The following is a 27,967-nucleotide window of genomic DNA, read 5'->3' as shown; positions in this document are numbered from 1 at the left end:
TGTACTTTGTAAGGTCACTTACATCTGGATTCACATCTGTATCCATGCACACTCTGAAGATGAGAATCAGCATATGAAACAGAACTTGTTTGTCTTTCTGAATTTGGATCTTTTCACTTAAAATTATATTTTCCAGACTCATCTATTTTCCTGAAATTTTCAAATTTTCATTCGTCCTCATAGTAGAAAAGACTCTGTTGTGTATAATGGTACTTTTTCATTATTGGTTCATCTCCTCATGGACACGTAGGCTATTTCCACTTCCCTGCTATTGTTAAGGGAACAGTGACTAATGTGGTTGGATATAGAATCCTATGCCCTGGAGTGGTATAGTTGACTCATGGCATTTCTTTGTTAAATTTTTTACGAACTCTTCATAATGATTTATATAATGGCTATATTAGTTTTCACTCCTAGCAGCAGTGAACAAGGGTTCCTTTTTCTCAGATCCTTGCCAGCGTTTGCCATCAGATTTCCTATGATGGTCATTCTGATGAGTGAGGTGGGATCTCTACGTACTTATACTCAGAGTACTTCTGATGGCTGGGGAGGAACGAGTTTGAAATTCTTATTAGTTATTTATGATTCTTCCCCTTTTTAAAGATTTATTTATTTTATTTATATGAGTACACTGTAGCTGTCTTCAGACACAGCAGAAGAGGGCATCAGATCCCATTACAGATGGTTATAAGCCCCTAGATGTTTGTTAGTAATTGAACTCAGGACCTCTGGAAGAACAGTCAGTGCTCTTAACCACTGAGCCATCTCTCCAGCCCATAATTCTTCTTTTGGGAAGTTATTCATTAGCCCATTTATTTTTCTTTCTTTAATTTTATAAGTCAATACATGTATTCTATGAAGTCAAGAGAGGGGGCCAGTCTCATAAAGCCATACCTCTATTGTAACACACTTAAACTACAAGAGCCCTAGAGGAGAAGAGTGCTTGATACTTTCTGCAGATGCAACATCCATTCACTCGCTCAGAGGAAGATCCTGACTTTCCAGTGTATCTCAGACTTTTACGTGATTGACATTTCCACGCTCCATTCAGCAGTGGACATTCACTTAGGATTTCATCAATCTCCAATACTAAGCTTCCATTTCTCTGTTTCACAATCAGTCTTATAGTAGTTCTGCAAAAAAAGCAACATTGGGTCTCATAAATATAAATATCATAAATATCATATCATATAAATATCATATATAAATATCATAAATATAGGACCCACCATACTTAGAGCATTGAGTTGTTTCAAAGGCAATAATTTGGGGCTGTCTTTTGACCCCAAGTATATCCAGGAGCTCAGGACAATGTTTTCACTCCAGAGTGGCAGGGTATCGCTCCTGGGTCAGCTGACTCAGCTTGTCTATGTGGTGTAGAAGTCGTTTCAGGAAAAGCAGAGAGACATTATCATAGAAATCGACCTCTCTGAGGTGAGAACATTGGCTTAGGGCAGGCAGCAGGGCACTGAACTGAGAGTCCTCTATATAACATGACTCCAATTCCAGGGTTTGCAGGGTATCTCTAACTCTCAAGGAGAAACCCAATAGGCTCAAGGAGTAAATAACATAAATATTCATATCTCACTAACTTAAAGATGTTTGAGCTCACAAATATTCAGGCAATAGGGTAGGTAATCCAAGGCTGACTGGAAGGTCACAGTTAGTGATGCAAAGTGTCGCCAAGGGCTTCTTCCGTCACCTGAGTCATTCTTTCAGGTTGCCTTTTATAAAGAGAATCGTTTACATAGAGTTTCTGGCGACAGTGGAGTGTGGGAAGTTGAGAAGTCAATCTGATTATTTTCTCTTCATCAAGCTTTTCAGAATCACCCATACTGGAGATACCTATGATGTGATCAAGTGTGAGTGTGAAAAGACTTTTCATCTGTCTCAGGTAGGGATTAAAAAAAGCCAACTCTTCTATGAAGATACAACTTAGGACAAGCTCCTGTATACACTGGATGTACACTTTTGAAGATTTCTATGAATGTAGCTTTGGTTAAGCCCTGAATCTGCAGATTTCTACAGCATAGGTGAACAGAATCTTTTCTCTGCTGGGCCCACTGCAACAGGTATGTGGCAGGTTCATCAAATCTGCCCTTCGTGAGATGGAGTTCAGTTGTCACCTTCAATTCTTTCTTCGCCTCCCAGTCAAGACTGTTCTCCATTGGCTGCTTCTGTGAAATGAACACTGGTAAGCCTTCACCTTCATGGGATCCAGCCCATCTCCCACACAAGTCATGTTCTTTATCTCTCCAAGGGAGTGCTCTGAGTTCGCACCTACTGGTTCGAACCTTGTGTGCAAGCAGTGTATCTAATCCCTCAAGCACAGCCTCCAAAGTCTCCATTCAGGAAACAGTCAGTGACCCTTGACTGAAGATGTGGTCTAAGCACCACATCTGTGATCAGGCTTGCTGAGTGCAAGTTTAACAGACATGGTAGACAAAGATCCCTTTTACCCTCATATTAAGACATTCTGGCATCAGCCCTGGAGATTTCACAGACAGCAGATGCCAACTCTTAGGCTTGGCTGCAATCTTGCACAGGCCCTCTGCTCCCTCCCAGAGGTCAAGCTGGGGTTAGATATCTGCTCAGAGTGTTTGTAGCCATAACTGAAGGTCTGTGACCTTGCCTTGTGCATTGAATAGAACCATCTGAGCAGGAAAAGATCCCAGCACTTGATGCAGGCACTTCGCCAAATGCCAGACCCACAGGAGCCATGCAGAGCACGGAGTTAATAGGACTTTTACAGCAGCTGCTGCCCTTATCTTTGCAAGCTACTGCACTGAGCAGGAGGAGGGGCAAAAGGACCGGAATGTTTACTGCCTGCAGGTTTACAATTATGTCAGGGGTAGAACACTGGGCGGGGAAAGAGAGAAACTAAAAAAAACGCTTCAGTCCGTGGGCCAATATAGTATAGGGAATTAGAAGTTGGAAAATAGTCCTTTATTTTGTTTGTAATTACGTTTTTAAAAGAATTCTTCATTGGGTTACTACTTGAAATCACATCTCCTCTGTCCCTCCCCTCCCCTCTGACTCTTTTCTCTTCTCTAATAGTCTCTTTTCTACTTGTGTGTCCTCCTTTTTCTGTTCTTCTAGATTCCTAAAAGGAGGGAAATGCAATTGTTCCCTTTCTGGTCTGGCTTATTTCACTTAACTTTCAAAGAAATATTCCACCTGTCCCTACCTCTCCTCCACCCCACCCACCAGTAACAAACCTAACAAGCTTGTTAGTCAATGTCCTTTGCCCTTTGTGAAGTAAAAAAATCCCTTTCCCATACACTTTTATAAGGAAAAAGGGGTGCATAGAGAATTCTGAAGGTACCCACACCCAAGGCCTGTGGGTAGGGAATGAGGTGTGCTCAGGGTTCAGAGCTCAGCCAGTGAGTACATGACCCCCTTGCCATGTGATGTGGACCTGTGCTGGTCAAACCTGGCACTATTAAATACTGATGATTAATCTGAAAACATACAAAAAAATTTAAGCCAACCCACCAAATAAACAAAATGCATGTGCTGCCTTTTTTTACTAAAAGAGGGTGAGAGAGAGGATTAGCATTTTCTACTGAGGTGGTTTATGAATAAGTGGATGGTATTTTCATAAAGTTAGTGATTGTGCAATGGAATGTACACAGAAATTTCAAAGTCTAGAGAACCAGGGAAAACTTGGCAAACATTTGTGATGCAAATTTCAAACTAGAAAGTATTTACTACCTATCATGTTTCTTTATCTCATTTCTTTATTTCATGCACTGCCTGCACTGTTGGGTTAAAAAGTGATGTTTAAACTCTAGCTGCATATGTATCAAAAAATGGCCTAGTCGGCCATCACTGGAAAGAGAGGCCCATTGGACTTGCAAACTTTATATGCCCCAGTACAGGGGAACGCCAGGGCCAAAAAGTGGGAGTGGGTGGGTAGGGAGGGGGGGGGAGGGGTATGGGGGGACTTTTGGGATAGCATTGGAAATGTAAATGAGGAAAATACCTAATAAAAATATTTAAAAAAAAAACAACTTTTAAAAAATTGTCATGATAATTCATTCCTCTTGGACAAAAAGAAAACCGTGTAGGGTTTGACTGAAATGCTCACTGCTCAACCTGTTCTGAATGTTTGGGAGTAACCACGGTAAACATTTTGTTTATTCCTATTTTTTTTTTTTGATGAAGTGAAAGAGATACATTCTTGTTGTATAACCATAGTTTGTTTGTCAAGGTTTTTTTCTCTACTGATCAATCTGTGAATATATCCAAAGTTCGACAAAAAGTCAAGTTCACCTTGAAGGTTAGTATATTTATCAAGCATTATAAAGATCTACTACATGAGTAAGTAATATACCAATTTCCTAGTATATTTTACCATGATTAAGAAATAAATTTAGGGGACTATAGAGATGATTCAGCAGTTTGGAACACTCGCTGTTCTTGCAGAGGAGTCTGATTCACTTTCCAGCAGTCACATGCATGACACAGATCCACCTTGGTCTTCAGGCCTCTGGGAGCACATACACTCATGTGGAACACACACTGACACAGGAATAAAAATACATACAAATTTTAAAAATAAATAAATTTCGTCTAAGATAGTAGATAAGACCAAAAACTAAACTAAGATGCCCAAAGAAAATAAAGAAAAAACCCTGAGTTTCACCTTTTTCCATAAATTATTCTTACTTCAAAGCATTACAACTTCATCCAGGGTGCCTTCTTTCTTCCCTTTGATCCACCCTTCAGAATAATCCTTACTATCAGAATATTTCTCTTGTGCAAGACGGTAGCTAAAGAATAGAGTAGAAATGCTTGAGTCTTGTGACAGCACGTGCATATTTTACCTGACAGGTATGAACTGTTCATCTTCCCCATACTTTAAAAATTAAAAAGTATAAATTCTTCTTTGTATGTAGACTTGCTCACACTTTCCAGATCTACAAGGGAGCACATATTTTTTTTCTGAAGAGTAGACAAATGGGATATCAAAGCACAGGTGAATTCTTTTATCCCTGTCCTTGTGCAAGCTGGCATAGATTTTCTATTTGAACATTTTCCTTATTGAATTTTACTACATGAAAAGTGCACCGTCATGTTCTTAAAATAACTATATCCAAACTATCTTAGGTGGTTGCTGTCCTTACTACATGTATATGTGAAATTTTGTAGAACTAATTTTCAAAGCCCTAAAATAAATAACATAAGGCATGTTGTGGTTTAGATTAGACTTACAAGGTTTTTTTGTATTATATTCTAGAAAGAAAATTTTGCCATGATAGAGTTAAGATTTTATTTAGCATTATGTATTTATCAACTGAATGCAAATTTTCTCACTTAATTCTAAGGTATTTAGGTAAAAGGTATTTGGGATAGTAGAGCAGAAAAAGATAATATTTGAATATCAGTTATTTGTTTGTACCTAATTCATTTAATTCCCACCATAAGTTAGTGAAAAATATATCCTCCATATTGCACAGGTGGGAAAGACTGACCTGTAGAATAAATATTGTATGAGTACATAGTTGGCAAAATGCAGAACAGGCTCACAAACCATTTGTCTACTTTCCTCTCTACCACTCAAAGTCCTATGAGAGCTTTCCTAGTGGGAATTGTTCTAGGGGGACCTATTTATATCAACTGCATCTTACCCTGGAAATGGGCAGAATTCTGTCAACTAGCTGAATGTGAGTATCTCTAACTGGGTTTCCAGGGGATTAGTTTGTCCTATATCTGTGACTGTCTTGCCTGTTAACATTGTCAGGATTTGTGCTTGTGCAGTACTCCAAGTATGTTAAGCCTTTCCCATCATCTGTGTGAGTGGTAGGGATCACTGTGTGCAAATTTAGGCCTTCCCATTTGCTAGTGTTGTATTCTTGGGCCTCAACTTCTGTTTTCCATTTGCACAATGGAATGCTGACATCTGTCTCACAGGGCATCAACACTTTTAGTCCAGTCGCTTTAAATGTTCCTTAAACTCTTAAGGTAGAATTGAGGATATTCTTTGTTACAACACAATCTATTGTTCTCTGCTTTGTTCTCATATAATTTTCCATATTTGAAAACAGATAAAGGGATATTGGCTTATACATCTAGCACAGACAATAGGCCATACTCTCTAGAGTGAGTTGGATTACAGCTCATTGAGGACAGAAGGCAGAAGTGTTGTATTATCCAAAACAGATGACCCTATATCCCCAGGCAGAGCATTGTGCAATATCATTGGCAAGATGACATTTTCAAATAGATAATTAAAGAAATAAAGACTTGATCTTGGGGGCTGCTCACACTTTAGTGTGGTTGTGGTATTCTGCATTTTTTTTTTCGAGACAGGGTTTCTCTGTATAGCCCTGGCTGTTCTGGAACTCACTCTGTAGACCAGGCTGGCCTCAACTCAGAAATTCGCCTGAGTCTGCCTCCTAAGTGCTGAGATTAAAGGTGTGCACCATCACACCAGCTAGTCTTCTGGCATTCTTAAAAGAATTCACACTATAGAGAGTCTGAGGCCCTCAAGATAATGCCTGGGGAATTCACACTCAGTGAGGCTGAGGTCCCCTAGAGATGGATCTGTTTTGAGAGTTGGGTGAACCTCTGATTTCTTTTGTGCCTCAAAGCTCATTCATTGACATGAATGTCCTACTTACACACAATCCCATATCTCAAAGGATGTCAGTTAATAAAAGTCAACTTTCTCAACAGCAGAAGGAATTTACAGGAGCTGCTAGAATTAATCAACCTTAGTCTTTCCATAAATGTGAACAGATAATCAAAGATGATCAGAAATCTGAGAAGAGGAAGGGGCCAGATAGCAGCAGTAGATGCTTAACGAAAGCAACAGACCAAAGAAGACAGATAACTCATGGAAGAAAATATATTTTCTTTTTTAAAAGAAAGTATAGTTATTGTATTCAGAGATCAAAGAAGAAATGTTATCTATAATTTAAGCAAAAGCCTTTATACAAAAAGACCCAGAATTTTAATAAGATAAATATACTGAAGACATTATAAAATAAAACAGCATGTATAGGAAATAATATAAATAAAATAAGTTAAATCATTGTATAAGTTGATAAAGCCTGAGAGCTGTGGACAAAGGATGCAGGAGGGTTCCTCCAGCTTTGCTGTGAGACACAGTCTTGCTATATAGCTCAGACTGGGGTAGCAGTCACTGTATGGTTCAGACTGTCCTCCTGTTAACAAGCCTCCTACCTTTGTGTTCAGATTGTTAGCATCACAGGTATGTGCTACCATGTATAATTCTTACATCTTGAATTTATTGAGAGAAAACCAAGATACTGTATGGACTTATGAAAAAATAAAGGACATTTAGGCTCATTATTTGAGATTATGAAAGGTAATAAACCACAAAAATATAATGAGAAAACCTGGAAAAAGAGGTAGCAAAGGGCCAGCGATGAGGTACTTATCTGGGGTAGTGAGCCACTGAGAGGAAGTTTGCCTTAGGTCTTTACATGAAACAGAAATAGAGATTCTGGGGCTTAATGACTACGACAACGTACATTGTCTGTTTAGAACCATTCTGTTCTAATCTAGCAATCTAGCAGGGCTTCTTCAAAGTGTATTACTATGATTCATTAAATATATGCAGGTGATGATTTTTGCTTTCTTTTGTGAAAATAGAAAATGTATTTGCTCAGAGAGGTGTGAGTATGAAATCCCATCCTCGTTGGGGATCTGTTGTCATTTGATAGCTGCTGGGAGAATGAGAGTCTATTTTTTTAAATGATGATTCCCTAGTAGGTCAAGAGTAGTTGGGCAACACAAATTAGAATTGATGGGTTTAATAAAAAGAGAGTAGAAGATGGTTAAGGAGGTGAGTCGGGGTGTATCTTTGAGGAGCTAGGGGAAAGGAGATGAATATGATCAAAATACACTGAAATTTTCAAAGAGTTAATGAAAGTATCATTTTTAAAATAAGTAAATTATCACATATTTGCTTAAAGAGGACAGAAAAAGGTTTTGATAACAGAATTATATGCAAGTTATTTGAAACATTATATAAGGGTCTTAGTTTGTTAGAAATTAAGATATACTCTTTCACCATGTGCAGACGCTCTGACTGTGATTTGTATCTAGTGCTTATTTTTTTATTCTTCTCAGTTCCAGTCATTTTGTATTTGATTTCTCCTTTCCCTAGAAGTATCTTATCTATATTCTTCAATATTTTACATTTATCAAAACTTTTGAGCTTTTGATTTTTTAACAAATAAATGCTTATTTTAAAACAAGTATACTTAAAAATGGTTTTATGTAATATAAATTCAAAACAGAAAGTAGGTAAATCATTTTATGTAGTGTGCTCAGTTCAGAATGATGAGTCATGTTTAGTAACACACTGGAGGTATTTTAAGCTTAATTTTGGAGAAATTAGTAAACAAATAGACATAAACTTATCATTTGACACTTGTTGTATGGAACTCATAGCTTTCACATAATGATTCAAGACTGATGCTGTTTTTATTAGCATGAGAAAAGCTTACCCTCCAAACATTGGAGACAAACACACTAAAGATGGGGCAACTCCTGGAAGACCTCACACTACCGAATTGCTGTCAGACACTGGCTACTTTAAGAAAAGAGGAGAGTCAAGGAGGAGAGAGGAGAAAAAGAGACGGGGTGGGGAGGGAAAGGGAGGAAGAGGAGGGGAAGGAGAGAAGAGGATAAGAGAGTAGGAAAAGGGGGGAGGAGAGGGGAGGGGAGGAGAGGGGAGGGGAGGAAAGGAGTTTTCTTTGATATGCTATCCTCCCAATTTATTAAAAGTAGCAATAGAATTAAAAATAGCATTAGTACTACAAAACTAGTCTACCCCCGAGTGTTTAAGGCTATATTTATACTTTAGACAAAGAATTTAGATCTTTCAACTTTTTAAATGATTTCAGTTAGATGTTTCTTTTTCCTTTCCTTTCCTTTTTTCCTTTTTTCTTTTTTTCTTTTTTGGAACCTGACATCTATTGCTCTTTTCATGTATTTTATATTTTTTGTTAATACCTAATAGTTACTAATTATAGACCATTTCTACTCACGAATCATATATGTAACTATAGTTGGAAAGCATTGACCCCTGAAGACAATCTGTGCTCTGGCAAAAGGCAAACATCACATGGTGAAGTTAATGGACTGATAAGGGAGGAGATCTTGTGAAACACCATGTTTTCAACATAGAAATACAGAGTTCACTGGAAAATTTGAAGCTGAGATAAAGCATACCTAAGGCAGAGCCCTTCTAACACACACACACTTCATACCCTCCACATCACTAGCAGTAGGTAGCTAATAATGGGCAAATTATTCTTATTCCTAGTTTGCATCCATAGAAAAGGAGATTTCTAGAAAGTAGATATGCTCCTAATTTTAAAAACAAAACAAAACAGGCATTGTCAATACCAGATTCACACATTACTACCTGCAAGAAATGTTCTGACGAATGTTGGTTTACTGGCACCCTGCATCTTGCTTGAAAGATTTGTGAAAAGCCATACCTTCCCATTTAGCCACAGTTTATTTCATTAAAAATCATTGGAAGTAAACCCACAACCATTTATGTGTATGTTATTTGGGGTATTTGGGCAATGATCTCCACAAAGAAGTCATTGGAAGAGTTCCTAGCTATTCTTGAAATTCTGCAGAGCCAAGTGTCTCTCTAGAGAAACTGTGCCATGTGTATTTCTATGTCTTTTCTTTCAAAAAAAAAATAGAGAGCTTCTTATTTTAAAAATATTTAGTATCATTATTTTTCATTTTATTTCGCTTTACCAAATCTAAGGCCTCACACATGTGAGCACTCAGCTACAGCCTAAAGTCCTCCTTCTCTATCTTAGTCAACACTGTATTTTATCAATTGATGGGTTCTCATTCAAATGTGAACTTTTTAAATAAATAGTAACTTTAAGCATCTCCTTGTCTCCGTCTCTTTCTGCCTCTCTTGTCTTTATCTCTATGTCTCTGCCTCTCTGTCTCTGCCTCTCTGTCTCTGTCTCTCTCCTCTGTCTCTGTCTCTCTGTCTCTCTCTGTCTCTCTGTCTCTGTCTCTCTCTCTCTCTGTCTCTCTCTCTGTCTCTGTCTCTGTCTCTGTCTCTGTCTCTCTCTCTGTCTCTGTCTCTGTCTCTCTCTCTCTCTCTCTCTCTCTCTCTCTCTCTCTCTCTGAAATGGAATCTCACTGTGAAGCCCTGACTGGACTGGAAGTTCCTTTGTTAAACAAGCTGGCCTGGAACTCACAGAGATCTGCCTGCCTCTATCTCCCGAGAAGTGGGATTAAAGGCATGCTCCGGCACACCCAGCTGTTTTTCTCAAATGCTCATGCACTTTTCTGTGGGCTTGCTTATCATCATCTGGCTGGCTTGTAAAAAGATCTATGCTGGGGCAGGTTGACATCTGCCAGCTGTATGCACTATGACTGGCTTCTTTAAGACATTTAAACTTTGATTTTGAGACTTGTGTGGTCTGTAAAGAGGCTTTGCCTAATGGAGCTTCTTTTTAAAGGCCCAGAAGTTTGATGGATGTGGTGCTGGGTGATAACCAGAATATATTATAACGTGTATGGAATTGTCAAAGAATAAAAAAAAAAAATTCTAAAGTCCAGAATTTCCCCTGATGCTCTGTAGTTTTATTTATGCTACTTAATCTATCTAGAATTCAGCTATGCCATATATAAAATAAAGCCTGGTTTCAGTTAGTTGTCTATGTTTGAATTCTTGGTGGCTTAAAATACTATAGGAATAATCAAAAGACTAGAGCTTAGATTCAAACTTCCTGGTCTGAATTCTGACTCTGATGCTTAACAACAGGGCAAACTTGATTTCCCATAGACAAAATGAGCATACTAGAAATGATTTCCTGGAGGCCTTGTTCAGGACTTACATGCTAACATATATGAAGGGCTCAAACAAATACACAGCATGTGATGAGAGTTTACTGAAAAGTCACTAATTGAATATGCATCTCACATAGGAAATGGCTTCTTGGCTTTAATCTCCTATACTTAGTAGGATCAAAAAGTTTGAAGTTCAGGAAAAATTCTAACTTCATAATATGTGCAGACAACTTCTTTTTATTTTTCAAGGTATTTCTTAGTCTTCTAATTTATATATATATGTATATATATATATATATATATATATACATATATAAATGTTTCTTTCATTTGCCATTTTGTAAATTGCTAGAAAGCTAATTGATCTTGTTATTTGGCTGGCCTAACAGAATAGCTCTGTGGTGGTTTGAATGATGTGTCTTCCATATAGGGCATTGGAATCCTCAGTTGAAGGCTGTTTGGGGAGGATTAGGAGAAGTGGCCTTCCTGGAGGAGGTATGCCAGTATGGGTGGGTGGACTTTGACTCCTTGCCATTTTGAGTTCTCAAGATCTGCCTCCCACTCGTGGGTCACTCTGACAGCTCTCAGCAGCTCCACCCCAGACGCCTGCTTCCATGCACCTAACCCTCTAGAAAGCCCAACCTAACACTCTCTTTTAGGAGTTGTCTTGGTCATGGTACTTTGTCAAAGCAATAGAAAGTAAATACTATAAGATCTTACCAGAAAAAAACTGATTTTTTCGTGTTCTTTCCATCAAGTACGACAAAATACTACTTTTAAGTTATTCAATTTCTTGTATTATTTAATAAACATTTAGGCTTGTATTCACTTAGAAACTTTTAAGTGCGTGAGAGCTGAGTGATGTAAAGTATATTCATGCTGCCATCACCAGTCATTTTCCAAAGCACTCTCACCTGCCCTGAATGCTACTTGCCTGTATCTATTAAATAATAACAGCACAAATTCCCAAAACCTAGATCATGGTAATGATCAATGTAGTTTCTGCCTCAGTGAGTTTGGCATTATTGGTACTTGGAGGAGTGGATCTATACAGAATTTGTCTTTTCTATAACCTGCTTCTTTATTCGGCACATCTTCCCAGGTCCATCGATATTCTAGCATCTGTCAGAATGTTCCTGCCTTTTAAGGTTGGATAATACCACTCTGGTATTCATTCCCTGTTTTGTCCTCATCAATGAACACTTGGGCTATTTCCATCTGCTATCAATGTGGGTGTAAGGTTAAGCAGGAGCTGCTGCCCCTGTTTATACCCAGGAGTGGGATTGTCAAGCCAAGTAACTGTCCCCTGTTGGGTTTTGTTTTTGTTTTTGTTTTTTGTTTTGTTTTGTTTATTTTACTGTGACTACGTTGTTTTACAGTTCCCAGAGCAGTGCAAACATGTTCCAACTTTCTTGCCTTCTGTCTCTGTTTTTTTCTAAAATTTATTGTTGTGAATATAGATAAGGAGAGAACTGTCACCACTCATGTGTGAGAGTTAGAGGACAACTTTGTAACATGTGTTCTTTCTCTCACCTTATGCATGCGTCAGGAATTGATTTCAAGCCCTCGGGCTTGTACAGTAAGTGGCTTGCCTCCACTGCAGAGCCATCTTGGAGCCTCCCTCTTTCTGTCTTTGGAAAATGGTTACCCCAGTGAGTGTGAAAAAAATACCAAATATTCTAGATCAAATTTTAAGGAGAAAACAGAGAAGCATCAGAGGAGAAAAAAAGTTTAGCAGTGCACTTTTAGCTCCCAGGAGTCATAGGAATGGTTGGAATACTGACTTTTAGAAATAATGTTTTCCTATTAACCCACATGAGATACAACGAGTGAACAGAAACCCTGTGGCTTTTTCACTAGAGTGGGGCCGGCAGCCAATGTACAAAATATTCATCCAGCTGTTGCTAAACGAGTCCAGAGAAACTTCAGGAGATTGTTCATAACATGCATATTTAGTTTGCTATGAACCTACTGACTTAAGAAAAACCCAACGTCTAATGTGCTTGCAGTCTGTAGAAGTAGAGTACAGACAGACATGTGTTTGTGGGTGTTCTGAACTAATCCGGACCTCAGCAAGTTTGTGAAATAACTCCAGTTTTCTTCCCTTGCTGTTTGATCTTATGTCCAACCCATGCCCACTTCAACTTCAGGATTGCAGCCTGGAGTTTCATTTCCTGCCCAGATGCTCACACTCTTGTTCCAACTACCACTAAACTGAACCATTGCCTTAAATGCCAAGCCATAAGAGGCTGACTTGATTTTGTACTTGCCAGTCACAAAAAAGGACATCAATATACTCCCCTTGACCACAGAACACACTTCTCAGCACTTTCTATTTAGGGTTCTTCTTTATAGCTTAAATCTTGAAAGCGAGTCTTGATCACTGTTTATGACTACTTTTTATGACCACTTCTTACCCAACCGGCAGTACGGAGCAGTATTTCATCCTTGCCCAATCCCCCTAAAGCATTACGCATATTGGATACAAGGAATCACTCTGTTTTCAGAGTAAAGTAGCCAATTTAACTTTTGAAAAAAATAATTAGGCTACTATTCAAAAGACATAGTAAGGAGACTTTAAATCATAAGAAGAATACAAGAATAAAAATCTGGTGGATAAATTTGACAAGGCATGGTATGATGGTATACACCTATTATCCCAGTAGTCAGAGGGTAGAGGCAGGTGGAGCTCTGTGAGTTCCAGGCCAGCCAGGGTTATATAGTAAGACTTTCTTTTAAAAACAAAACAAAACAAACAACATACAAAAATACCCATTAATTTATCATACACAAAAATAAAAATGTTCTGAAGAGATTGTACTCACGATTATAACTCTGTGAATATGTTAAAGCCACTACACTTCAAATGGGTGGAGTCTATATATAGTATGTGAATTATATCTCAAGAAAGATGGTTTGAAGTCATAAATACTTCAGTACAACAAATGGGCATGCAGAGCTGTAGTGAGTTAGAATTCAGTGTAGTACCTGGCCGGTGGTCTGAGTGGCGACTTTGGAGTGTGTAGTCTTTATGGCCTTATTTGATTGTCACAGAAATCTTCTTAGGAAGGAAACACTACTGTCAGTATCTTTCATCAGCTGCTCACATAATAGGGATAGGGTTGGAGTCTGAGCCTAGGTATTGCTCACATAGTAGGTATGGGGTTCAAGTCTGAGCCCAGGTATTGCTCACTTAGTAGAGTTGGAGTTGGTGTGTGAGCCTAGATATTGCTCACTTAGGAGGAATGTGGTTGGTTCTTGAGTCTAGGTATCTGCCACCAGGGCTCTGCTTCTGAACCACAGAGCAAATCTGAACATCCCAAACTATAACAGCTACTCACTAAAAACAGCCATGACCCTGAGGGTGTGTTGTGTCACAGACAGACACAGGTTCTTTTATCTGGTAGTGGCTTTGTTTTATTCAGTTGGATCCACAAATCAGTTGGATCCAGAAAATGCTACCTAAGTATAATAGACCTTCTCTGCAAAGAACACTGATCTGATGAGGCAGTTTGAATACATTGTAAGCTATCCAGAGCAGGGTGGGTGAGATGCCTCAGCAGGTAAAAACATTCAATTCTCAAGCCCAAAGACCTACAGTTAGTCCCTAGAACCATTTTGGTAGAAGGAAGGACCTATTTTTGAAAATTATGCTCTGACCCTCACATATGTATCATGGCAAAAAAAAAAAAAAAGCCATGCAAACAAAGTAAACAATTGTACATGGTAAAAATAAATCATCCAGAGCTAAAGCAGATATTCCGTAACTGTCAGTATCCAGTCTTTGAAATTGCAACAACATCATTATTGACTACATCCACCAATGGGAGGGGAATAAAAGGTATTATGTTTCAGGAGAACACAGTCTCCCATTGTTCTATAGTGAGCTCAGCTCACCATTTCGGGAGATAGGAAGCAAAGTTTGTTTCTGGTAGGAAATATTGTTCTAAACAGCAACAGAAACAACTACATAGGCAAATTTTATCTGTGAGAACATGTTTGAGATTAAGATTTAGGATAGTTTCTTTCCTTTCTCTTTTACAGAGCTCAAAGGTAGGTGGAGTTTCTACCCCTTACCTTCAAGGTCCCATCCATAGGGTATACCTCTAAGAGATGTTTCGACGTTTCAAAGATAAAGTAATGCAATGCAGTGGTCAGTGTAAACTTAATGATGTAGGGATTTAAGGAGAACGAAGCATTTTAGCTCTCTGCTTGTTTTAGCTGAGTGGCTTATAGCACATTTTTTTGGTATCTCAAGTTGAATTTCCAACACCTTTGAGTTTGAATTAATTGTTATTGTTTAGATCTCAGATAATAAACTGTTGCAAGGATGCCTAAAGATGAGAACAATAGAATCCTAACATTCTAGGTACTTCCAGCCCAGCAGACAAGACAAGCATGCCAGTAACTCCAAAGCCAGTTTTACCAGGAAAGGCGGGCAGACAGTTATTTCCTGAACATACACTCTGAGCATTAACCTCCTGGGGCTTCAGTTAAGTAGAAGAAAAGAGGAACAAATAAAACACCGGCTACAGGGACTGTTGGTTTTTCAGAAAATGGCTTTATGAAAAGTGTAGGATTGAATAAGTCTTAGAGAATAGACAGTGTGTAAGAACTTGCTTCTGTCAAACCCCTTAGGAGAAAGAGGGAGACCAGCAAAGAAAAAGATCCTATGGCACTGGCAGGAACTGGGCAAAGCTAGAAGGCAAGGTACACGGTAGAGTGGTAAACAGGGGAACCTCTTATATTCTGGTTTTCTGGTAGATTTATTCAATGGGCCAAGTTCCATATCAATTGAATTATAACACACCAATTCATACGTTGAGGTGAATTCCAACCCCATTTAGATGTGACCAAATTTAGAAATGGTGTTGTTGCCGATGTCTGCAGTTAATATGAGGTCATCCTGGACCACAGTGGGCTTCTAATGCAATGCTACTGGCAATTTCATACTTTAAAAAAAAAAAAAAACTGGAGAGTTTGACAAAGATATAGAAGACTGATAAATGAAGATGAAGGCGGAGAATAGGATGATACAGCCCCTGCCAAAGAATACTCCAGGTTCCCAGAAAAACCTGGCCACCCTAAAGAAAGTGTTGAGGTGTGCTTGCTTATGTGCTGATGCATCAGTCTTGGGTTTCCACCCACCAGGACTGAGAGACAATACATTTCTGTTCTGAAAGGTAACAGAGGCTATGCACAGCAATGTTTGGAAACAGCAGGTTGCCTGTGCCAGTCCCAGGTGGTGCACATAAAAATCTTCCACCCACAGTAAGGACAGAGTGGCTTAGCTCGTACTTCGAATGAATGTATCCACACAAGCTGTTTAAAACCGTCTCATGGTCCAAATCCACTTCATTTCTCAAACAAAACAACTCTTTGGCTAGAGTACACTTTGGCATACCATATGTGGAATAAATCTTTGCCACCATCCTGGACAGCTTAACTCTTCTAAGTAAATCTAATAATTATTTCTATTTGCAATGATCATCCAGTCATGCAATGGAACCATCAAGAGTTTTTTTTTTATAAAAATAAAGCTGGGCAAAGTTGCCTATCACTATGGAAATAGGTAAGAAAACGATTGGACTTTCTGGAAATATATTGTTAATGTGATCATTTGATATTCAATGTTATTGTAAAAGAAAACCAGCCACCACATTATGAAGTAGCTTTTTTTGCATAACTGTTGCCATTTGAAGCTCAGCATTCGTGCCATGATTTATGGTCTGTCTGAGTCAAAGCTACAGCTGATCAGTTATTCTGGATCAGAACCATGAGTGGGTTGAATTTTAATGTTTGCTGAACTAAAAGGAAACAAAAAAAAAAAGAAAGAAAAGAAAAGAAAAAAAAGACTGTTCCTTAACTTATCCCAATAAGTACTAGGAATTTTTGTGTACACGCATAATAACATATCAGTCCACCTCGCATTGTTTAGAAACCAGACCAGCCTAACTGAAGGGAAAGTATTCACATGTAGCTGTTCAAACATGTTTTGGTTCTGCCACTTGAGGCAAGTCAATCAACTTATTAAGTCAGAAGCAATGCCCATCATATAAGGCTCTGAAATGTCTAGGTGAGGCAGCAGATGGAAAGGTATTCAGTGGTTCTTTACCTGTAATTTAAATCCACTTCTTCTGTGCACAGTTGTTAATGGGGAACACTAACTGACTGTGTGGTAATGAGAGATCCAAATACCAATAGATCCAGGGACTTTGGGTTTGTCACATACATCACTATGAAGGAAGTGTATGCTACCATGAATGAATGCAAGACCACACAATGTGGATGGAAGAGTTGTGGAACCTAAGAGAGCTGTGTCAAGAGAAGATTCTCAGAGACCAGGTGCCCACTTAACTGTGAAAAAGATCTTTGTTGGTAGTATTAAAGAAGATACTGAAAAACCTCACCTACGAGATTGAAGAGATAGCAACTATGACTAACAGAGGCAGTAGAAAAAAGAGGGACTTTGCTTTTGTCACCTTTGATGACCATGACTCTGTGGATAAGATTGTTATTCAGAAATACCATACTGTGAATGGCCACAACTGTGAAGTAAGAAAGGCTCTGTCGAAGCAAGAGATGGTTAGTGCTTCATCAAGCCAGAGAGGTCGCAATGATTCTAGAAACTTTGGTGGTGGTCGTAGAGGCAGTTTTGGTGGCAATGACAATTTTGGTCGACGAGGGAACTTCAGTGGTTGTGGTGGCTTTGGTGACAGCTGTGGTGGTGGTGGATATGGTGGCAATGGGGATGCCTATCATGGATTTGGCAATGACGAAAACAATTTTGAGGTTGTGGAAGCAACAATGACTTTGGCAATTACAACAATCAGTCTTCCAATTTTTGACCAATGAAGGGAGGAAACTTTGGAGGCAGGTGCTCTGGCCCTTATGGTGGTGGAGGCCAGAACTTTGCTAAACCACGGAACCAAGGTGGCTATGGAGGTTCCAGCAGCAGCAGTAGCTATGGCAGTGGCAGGAGGTTCTAATAACAGCCAGGAAGCAAAGCTTAGCAGGAGAGGAGAGCCAGAGAAGTGATAGGGAAGCTACAGGTTACAACAGATTTGTGAAATCAGCCAAGCACAGTGGTGGCAGGGTCTAGCAGCTACAAAGAAGACATGTTTTAGACAATACTCATGTGTGTGGGCAAAAACTCCAGGGCTGCGTTTGTGACTAATTGTATAACAGGTTATTTTAGTTTCTGTTCTGGGGAAAGTGTAAAGCATTCCAACGAAAGGCTTTACTGTAGACCTTTGTCACACACGCTGTTGATTGTTAAATGAAATGGTCTGATCATGACAGTGAATAAATGTGTCTTTTTAAAAAAAAAAAAAAAGAATACTGCTGAAGTGTGTGAGGAGAGCTACAATAAACAACAGAGGGTTTAGGTGGCAAGAACAAATCCGAGCTGAAATGGGAAGGAACCACAGCTTTCTGCTTCTGCTTCAGCTCCAGCTTCTGAGAAGGCATCAGCTCCAAGTGAGTGCTGTAGAGAAGACACAGTCACTGGACTGTGTAGATGGCTACAAGACAGTCTAATTCTCCAAAGCTTAGTCTTCAAACAACTTAAATTTTCTCAGGCATCAGAAGAGTTCAGTGCCGATGGAGAACATGGGGATTAACATGTTATGATTGGCACAAAGAGTCCCTTTTTCTAAATCAATGCTTGTTAAGTGAAACGAAGAATATCGTGAAGAGAATTGTTCTTCTTTATGTACACTTAAGATTTTTTTTCTAAACCTCTGAAGACTCACTCTCTTTAAAAACACATTGGCCAAACCTTTATACTGTCATGTCCAGGTAAGGAAGAAGCCAGGCCACAGATGCCCGTGCACACTTTCTGCCTCCTTCTGCTTTATTCTCTATAAGGTAGAATCTGTACTCATCTATAGTGTGTGTGTGTGTGTGTGTGTGTGTGTGTGTGTGTGTGTGTGTGTTAAAGGGATTCTACTTCATAATTATATCTTATTTTTCAAAAATATAATGTAGCTTTACAGAATTAATGTATGTAACCGAATTAAGTAAAAGCATGAAGAGAATCAATAATACCATATTGATTGTCTTATAGTTTGTGTGAAGTCAGATTCTGTGAAAGAAAAGCAATAAAAAACTGTATATAACAAATCATCTGCATCGTATATATTCCTGCCAAAAACATGCAAGTTTTAAAAATGTAAAGTACACATTTTAACTTTAATATTTACTAGATCAAAAAGTAAATCAACACAAATACAAACAAATAACATTAAACATAATGAAATTGGGGTAAATCTATAAAGGAATTTAGTATAATTCTGGGAGATTAAAATAGAAAGCCTGTTCTAATAAATGGTATAAAGTTATAAAAAGATGGGAGCTGATGTGCCCTGCAGAATCTTTGGACATCCCTGACCTCAGAGTCATTAGTACAGGAATGGAGGAGGACCAGATGATCTGCTTGAAGTCTATAGTAAATGACTGGTACTGTAAGTAGCTCTGTACCTCTGCCTCAAACATCTAAGGCAAATCCTTAGCTAGCATCTATTTTAAAACTTAACAATATCTGTGGAAAGCAAAGATTTGAAGCCTCATATTGCCTGGGATAAAATATGAAAGGCATTGCTCTGCTTGTAGAACAATATGTAAATCTTCAAGACTAGGTTGTGGAAAAGTAAAGTATTAACTGGTAGGAATGGAGCCTGCAGAGGAGAGAGAAAGGACATGAATACTCAGATATCAACAATGCAGTCATCCACTTGTTTACTCAACAAGGACCCACGGAATACAGGGGCTAGCCTAGGCTTTTGGAGGGGGGCAATGTAAGGAAAATTCAGATGAAACTTTTCAGCTTCGAATAGCTTACATTGTCATTGATAATAAAGTTCAAAAAGTTACCCCAGAAACTAGCAGAACAAAAAATGAAGGTTTAAACTTACATTTAAATGGAACTAGTAATTTAACTAGTAGTGTAACTAGTACATTTAAATGTAACTCACAATGTTAGACAGATGATATCTAAAGCAGATAAGTCAAAAGACAGACAATTATAATATCTAGAATCAGCTAGGTAGGTAGTCACCAAAAGTAAAAAAAAAAAAAAAAAAAAAAAAAAGAGAAAAACTTTACTTTTAGAATGAAGGATTGAAGGTGAGAAGGGCAGTTGTTGTCCTTGCTTTGTGTAAACCTGTTATGCATTATTAAATGGTATGACTATTATACTAATCAGAATATAAACAAATAGTAAGTGACTCCTAAGAACAGTTGCAATCATAGACAAAGAAAATTTATTTATCAATGTTAGAGGACTAGATATGAAATGATTAGAAACAGATATTTTCTACACTTCACTAATTATTCAAAAACAGATACAGTTTCAATACCTTCTCCTGTCTGTAGTTAATGGTGAGATCAAATAAATAATAAGTTAGTGAAGGCCGATGCTTAGGAAATAAAGAAGGAAATGCATTGAGCGTTTTGAAGAGGTTGAGTATAGTTCTGTGCTCCGCCTGTAGTGTCTGCTCAGGTGTAGCTCACATGGACTCGCTGAATGATGATTTTGTGCAAAGTACTTTGTGTGTGGCAAGTCACTTATCCTGCTCAACAACCTTATGCAATTGTCATTAATCTTCACGTTGGTCAGAAGAGGGAACTGAAGGTTAGATACATAGCAAGGCTTCCTAAATGCAGTCTAGTGTTAAACAGAAAGCCAAATTTCAACCTAAATGTTTCTGACTTCAAACATGTGTCCTTTTCCTAATGCCCTAGTTTGCCCAATGCATGCTTTCTTAGAGAAAGACTACACATTAGTACATCCATGTCCGAAGTTTCCTATTGCTATTTAATGTGCCATCAAATTGCTGAAGTTCCATGCTTCTCTAAGCTAACACATTAGCTAGTTTCACAAGAATGTCAGCACCAAATTTATGATAAAAATGCATGCCTATTCATTTTTCAATATGAAATGAAAAAAACTTTGTAAATTTTTATTAATTTCATTTAGACTTGATGATAATATTATTTCAACTGTACTATGCTAAAATTAAGTAAATATCATGATACATTTAAATTACTCCTCAAAATTTATCCCCAAACAATAATTTTGTCCATCTGTTTACCACTTTTATGTACATGTATTTTACTTGTGTTCTATTATCTTTGAGAATTAGATGACAGACTTCCTTTCCCCAATATCTAACAATAGCAAAACACTTTGGTCTTGCACCAAGATTTTGGAAAAACAAAAAAGTAACCTAGTTTTGAATTTGCAACCAGTATCTTACAAGGAAGAAGGTGTGGTTAATCTTGGTTGTAATGACTTGGTCTGGAATCAAAGTGAAGACAAGCTTCTGGGACATCTTTGGGAGATTTTCTCTTAATATATATATATACTTTTTTGGTTTTTTGAGACAGGGTTTCTCTATGTATCCCTGGCTGTCCTGGAACTCACTCTGTAGACCAGGCTGGCCTCGAACTCAGAAATCCGCCTGCCTCTGCCTCTCCAGTGCTGAGATTAAAGGCGTGTGCCACCATGCCCGGCTTATTAATATTTTTATGTGATATATTCTGATCATGTTTTTTTGCTTTTTCAATTTCTTCTAGGTCCTCCCCACTTCCTTACACACCCAACTTCCTACTCTGTCTTTCCTCCCTCTCCTTAAAAAACAAAACAGGGAAACAACAATAGAATGAACAAAACAGAATAAAAATTAAAAAGAAAAAGATTACACAAGAAACACACATGTAGAGCCCCCCCAAAAAAAAACCCTACAAAACCACAAAATAAAAAACTATAATATCCACCAAACCTAGACACTATTGTGGATGCCAACAAGAGCTTGCTGACATGAGTCTGGTAAAGCTATCTCTTGAGAGGCTCTGCCAGTGCCTTACAAATACAGAAGTAAATCCTCACAGCCATCCATTGGGTGGAGCACAAGGGTCCCCAATGAAGGAGATAGAGAAAAGACCCAAGGAGCTGAAGGGGTTTGTAGCCCCATAGGAGGAACAACAATATGAAGTTACCAGTACCCCCAGAGCTCCCTGGGACTAAACCACCAATCAAAGAAAACACATGGTGAGACTCATGGCTCTAGCATGTAGCAGAGGATGGCCTAGTCGGTCCTCAATGGGAGGAGAGGCCCTCTGTCCTGTGAAGGTTCTATGCACCAGTGTAGGAATAGATAGATTGAATTGACTTTCACAATATGAAGTCACTGGTCAGCATGGAAAGAATTGTTTTTACCATGAAATTATGGGGTAAAGCCTGGATTCGAATGGCGTCAAAGCAAAGCACAACCAGTGATGGTCTGCAAAACTAGAGGGAAATAGCTAGAGAAGAAAATGGAGTCAGGAAGGTTTTGGATGAGATGCGACCTAATGAGTGTGCCGGTAAGCCATTAAGAAAGAAACCTTAAGTTAATAGTGCAGAGGATAAACAATAGTTGCAGAAGCAAGACCTTTGAGCAAAACTTAAGTAGCTTTTGTTATAAGCATAAATATTTTTCTGATGATAAAAAGTGGTATGTGGTTCAGAAACAGAGACAGGTAGCTATACCAGCTACCTGGGAAGTAGGGGTGGGAATTCAAGTCAGAGGTTCATAGAGATGAAGACATTCTTGCCCACTTTTCAGTGAAGCCCAGGCTTAAAAAAAAAAATCATTTATTTACATTCCAAATGTTGCTATTTCCTGGTCCCCCCTCCCAGAGTTCTTCACTCCATCCTCTCTCCCCCATGCCTCTGAGAGGGTTCTCACCCACCCCCTCACCCACTGCCAGCATTTCCCTTCCATAGGGCTTTAAGTCTCTACAGGATTAGGTGCATCCTTTCCTACTGAGGCCAAACAAGGCAGTCCTCTGCTACATATGTGCCAGAGACCACAGACCAGCCCTTGTAGGCTCTTTGGTTGGTAACTTAGTCTCTGGGAGCTCTGAGTTAGTTGATACTGTTGTAATACCTTTTGGGTTGCCATCCCCTTCAGCTTCTTCAGTCCTTCCCCTAACTCTTCCATAGGGGTCTCTGACCTCAGTCCAACGCTTGGCTGTTAAGTATCTGCATCTGTCTCAGTCTGCTGTTGGTAGAGCCCCTCAGAGGACAGCCATGCTCCTGTCTGTAAGCACAACATAGCACCAAAATTAGTTTCTGGGTTTGGTGCCTGCACATGGGATGGATCTCAAGTTAAGCCAGTCACTGGATGGTCTGTCCATCAGTCTCTGCTCCAGTTTTTTCTCTGCATTTTCTTTAGACAGGGACAATTCTGGGTCAAAAATTTTGAATATGCATGGGTAGCCCCATCTCTCCACTGGGGGCCCTGTCTATCTACTGGAGGTATAATGCTAACTAATATAGATACTGGGACACAACCTGAGTTTTTAGTAGAGATATTTTTCTACAACCAACCGAGGGGCGGAGGATGAAGAGGGTAGACTTACACCTGAGTATGGTGGATCTTGGACTACCTCCTCACTCCTGTGTAGAGTGATGACTTCAGAGGTAAGATTATTTACTCAGTGTCTGTCTCCACACTGTTACTGAACTTGGGGATCACAGACTGTACCACAGACCAGATTTGGCTACCAATAATCTTCAATAAAAGGAATGAGTTAGTAATGCACAGCTTTAAAGAAATGATTGAAAGTGGTCACAAAGGGAAGAGAGACAAAGATATCCAGTCACTCCCCAAAGTCAAACTTTGTCTTTGAGAGGTCCTAAAGTGAAATTAAACTTTAATAGAGGGTCAAGGATATGTTCACCTAAGCAGTCCCAGCCAAGGCTTGGTCCTGCCCACCATTGGACCATCATTGTTTAGACTTTAGTCTAATCCTGTATTATGTTTTGACAAGTTGATAAAACTTTTCAAAATCTCTTTCTAGAGATAAGACACTCTCTGCATGGTGCCTTTTTATTCTCTCAGCATGAGATTCCTGGAGAATTTCAACCTCCTTTGGGGTCTATTGTTTTAATAATCTGAGAGGTTGAAAGATACAAGAGTCTTTTTGGGTTGAGAATACCCAAGGTACAATCCACAAACCATATGAAGCTCAAGAAGAAGGAAGATCAAAATGTGGATGCTTCAGTGCTTCTTAAAGAGGAACAAAACGCTCACAGGAAGAAATATAGAGACAAAGTGTGGAGCAGAAACTGAAGAAACTGAAGAAACTGAAGAAAAGGCATCCAGAGACTGCCTCACCTGGGGATCGATCCCATACACAGTTGCCAAACCTGTATACTATTGAGGATTCAAGGAAGGGCTCGCTGATGGGAGCCTGATCTGGCTGTCTCCTTAAAAGGCTCTGTCAGACCCTGACAAATACAGAGGTGGATGCTCACAACCAACTATTGGACTGAGCGTGGGGCTCCCTGATGGAGGAGTTGGGAAAGGGTCTGAAGGAACTGAGGGGTTTTGTAGCCCATGGGATGGGGGGAGAGGTAGCAACAGTGTCAACCTGCCAGACACCCCAGAGCTCCTGGGGTCTGGACCACCAACCAAAGGAGGGACCCATGACTCAGGCTGTATATGTGGCAGAGGATGGCCTTGTTGGACATCAGTGGGAGGAAGTGCCCTTGGGCCTGAGGGGTTTCTAAGCTCCAGTGTAGGGGAATGCCACAGAGGGAAGGCAGGAGTGGGTAGGTGGGCAAGCACCTTCATAGAGACAGTGGGAGGGGGGTGGGATAGGGGTTTCCAGAGGGGAGACCTGGAAAGGGGATGACATTTGAAATGTAAATAAAGAAAATATCCAATAAAAGGGAAAAGAAAAAAGAAAAAAAAGGAGTCTTTTTGAATATCTTCTTTTTTGATAGGCTGGTCATTAACCACATAAGGTCAATGTGACTTATTGTTGCTTACGTTGCATCTCCAGAGCTTTAAACAATGTCTGGTGCATAAAATGATCCCAATGAATATGCTGGATGGACAAAAAGGAAAGAATAAAGAGCTTTAGTTGCTAGCCAGGGCCTGACAAGCAGCAGTGTGATATTGTTATGCCTAGGTCACAGGATCTCCAGAACTCTAAGAACTGGATAAACAGGCATAAACAGGGATTCTCTGACTTCGAGATGACAGAAGGGGGTGACAAGGGAATTTATCCTTCAAACACGTTCAGACAGCAGGGCAGAATTGCAACTGGGAGGAGGGACTCAAATTCTGACCTGGGAAGTAACTTTATGGCGCTATCAGGAACTAGTAGTGTGTTTTTAGTTGCCCTCTTCTCATAACTCAAACGTGGGGGTACTTGTTTTCTTCTCTTCTCCCAAGGACAGGAGCCACCTGCACTTGGAAGTGCTAGCCATCTATCCATCTATCAGGGAGTGTTGCCAACCTCAACGACATGGGGACTGAGGGTTGTTGCTGTTTGTCTATTCTCAAGCTGTGGGGAGGGGTCGTTAGGGAGTGCCACCCTGAAAATGAGGATAGCAATATTTCAGTGCCAGACCGGGCCCTCTCTGAAAAGCTGGGGGTGGGGGGGGGAGCTCTCACGAGTAGTGAGAAAGAGCAAGGGGAGGATGGGAAGCTCTGAGAGCATCGAGAAAGTGCGGAGGCAGGTTGCCTGCTCCCCTTCAATATGGCTACTATATAAAAGGAGACAGTGATGAGGTGGGAACTGGTAACCACACTCCATGAGTTGGGTCACATCCTTCCCCCCCCCACACACACACACAAAGATAACAATTTATCTCATGTTCCCTCAAGTTCTGGAAGATTTAATGTAAGGCATTGGCAGAAATAGGCCAGAGGTAAGTCCTAGAAACTCAAGAATCACCCTGGGTGAGGGAGGCTTCATAGGTGACAGAGGGACACTTCAGAGTTTGAATTATTTTGTTGCTTCTTCAGGGTCAGCACACTCAATGGTGAGAGTGACTCAGCTGTTTCTAGTTTCTGTGGGCCCTGCCTGCTCAGCTTCCTCACTGGTTTGCTTAGCTACACATTTGAGCTAATCTTCCTCATCTTTCCCATGATGTCAATCTCTACTCGTGACTTTGAAAAGATGCTTTTCAATAGTTTTCTGCCCTTCTAGATTGTTTTTCTTCTGCTCTATTAGAGACAGTCACACTATCTAATTTGGTCAACAGCTATCTTCCCCTTTTCTAAGAGCCCCCATCACCCTAAGAGGAAGCAGGCAGATATGGGGGTGCCATTCCCTTTCCTAGCTTCTGATACTCCAGTGCAATCTCCAATCTCTTTCTCTTACATTTTTATTTTATTTGAGACAACGTCTCACTATATGCCTTGGCAGACTGAAAATTCACTTTGTAAATCACACTGAATATGAACTTGTTAGAGATCTACCTGCATCTACCTCCTGAGTGTTGGGATTAAACGTCTGCACTACCATACCCCCAGCTCAATCTTTTTTCTTATTTCTATTGAAAATAAATTCTTCTCTCATACAATACACTTTGACCACATTATTCCCTCCCTCCACTCCTCCCAGTTCCCCATCCCCCCATACACACCTCCTCACTTACTGGATCTACTTCCCCTCCATTTCCCACTAGAAAAGAAGAAGCCTCCCCGAGAGACAGCAACAAAACACAGCAAAACAAAATACAATATGACAAGGCAAAAGCCTTCACAATGAAGCTAGACAAGGCAACCCAACAGAAGGAAAAGATCCCCCAAAGCACTCAAAAGAGTCACAGACATACCTGCTTACACAGTTAAGAGGTCCACACAAACACTAACAGCCACAACAAATACACAGAGAGCCTGGTGCAAACACGTGCTGGCCCCATGCCACTTCAGTGTCTGAACCCATGTGAGCCCCACTTAGTTGATTCAGTGGATCATGATCCCCCAGAGTCCTTGACTCCTTTGACTCCTACAATCATCCCTCCACCTTTTCAGTGGACTTCTGGGTTCCAAAGGGAGAGACCTGATGGAGACCTCCAATTTACACTCTCTGCATAATGTCTGGCTGTGGGTCTTTGCATTCACACCGAGCTGCTGCTGAAGGGAGCCTCTCTGATAACAACTAGATAAGGAACTGATTTACAGAATAGGAGATTATCATTAGGAATCATTTTATTGATTTTTTTTTTTTTTTTTTTTTTCAGAGACTTGAAGTTCTTGTCACATAGGTCTTTCATTTGCTTGGTTAGAGTTAGACCAAGATATATCATATTATTTGATGCTGTTATGAAAGGCGTTGTTTCCCTGATTTCTTTCTCAGTCTATTTGTTCTTTGTCTATTTGTTCTTTGTATATATGAGGTTTACTGATATTTTTATTTTTATTTTATATTTAATTAATCTTGTATTCAGGCACTTTGCTAAATGTGTTTACCAGTTGTAGGATTTCCCTGGTAGAATTTTTGGGGTGGCTAATATATACCACCATATCATTGGTGAATAATGATACTTTGACTTCTTGATTTCCAATTTGTATCCATTTGAAGTCCTTCAGTTGCTTTAACTGCTCTAGCTAAAACTTCAGGTACTATATTGAATAGGTATGGAGAGAGTGGGCAATCTTGACTTGCTCCTGATTTAGTGGAATTGCTTTGAGTTTTTCTCTATTTATATTGATGGTAGCTATCAGCTTGCTGTAAATTGCTTTTATTACACTTAGGTATGTTCCCTTAATCTCTCTAGGACTTCTGTCATGAAGTGGTGCTGGTTTTTCTGTCTACATTTAATGAGATAATCATGTCATTCTTTTCATTTAGTTTATTTACATGGTGGATTACATTTTTAAATTTATGTATATTGAACCATCCGTGTATTTCTGGTGTGTCTGAAGCCTATTTGATCATGCTTGATGATCTTTTTGATACATTCTTGGATTCAGTTTGAAGTATTTTGAGTATTTTTGTATGTATGCTCATAATGGAAATTTTTCTATAATTTTCTGTCTTCCTTCCTTACTTACTTTCTTTCTTTCCTTCTTCCTTCCTTTCTTTCTTTCTTTCTTTCTTCCTTCCTTTTTTCCTTCCTTCCTCCCTCCCTCTCTCTCTCTCTCTCTCTCTTTCTTTCTTTCTTTCTTTCTTTCTTTCCTTCCTTCCTTCCTTTTTTCCTTCCTTCCTTCCTCCCTTTCTTTCTTTCTTTCTTTCTTTCTTTCTTTCTTTCTTTCTTTCTTTCTTTCATTCTTTCTCTCTTTCTCTCTTTCTTTCTTTCTTTCTTTCTTTCTTTCTTCCTTCCTTCCTTCCTTCCTTCCTTCCTTCCTTCCTTTCCTTCCTTCCT

At 39.4% G+C, this 27,967-nt stretch overlaps 2 pseudogenes; one reads left to right on the top strand and one right to left on the bottom strand.

The window, feature by feature from the left end:
• Positions 1-1,252: 1,252 nt before the first annotated feature.
• Positions 1,253-2,348, bottom strand: LOC110303301 (annotated as a pseudogene).
• A 14,624-nt stretch (positions 2,349-16,972) lies between these two features.
• LOC110302659 lies at positions 16,973-17,801 on the top strand (annotated as a pseudogene).
• Positions 17,802-27,967: the final 10,166 nt, after the last annotated feature.

The sequence above is a fragment of the Mus caroli genome, chromosome 1 (genome assembly GCF_900094665.2).
Source record: "Mus caroli chromosome 1, CAROLI_EIJ_v1.1, whole genome shotgun sequence".
NCBI classification, from domain to species: Eukaryota; Metazoa; Chordata; class Mammalia; order Rodentia; family Muridae; genus Mus; species Mus caroli.
This window is presented reverse-complemented; position numbering and strand designations above follow the sequence as displayed.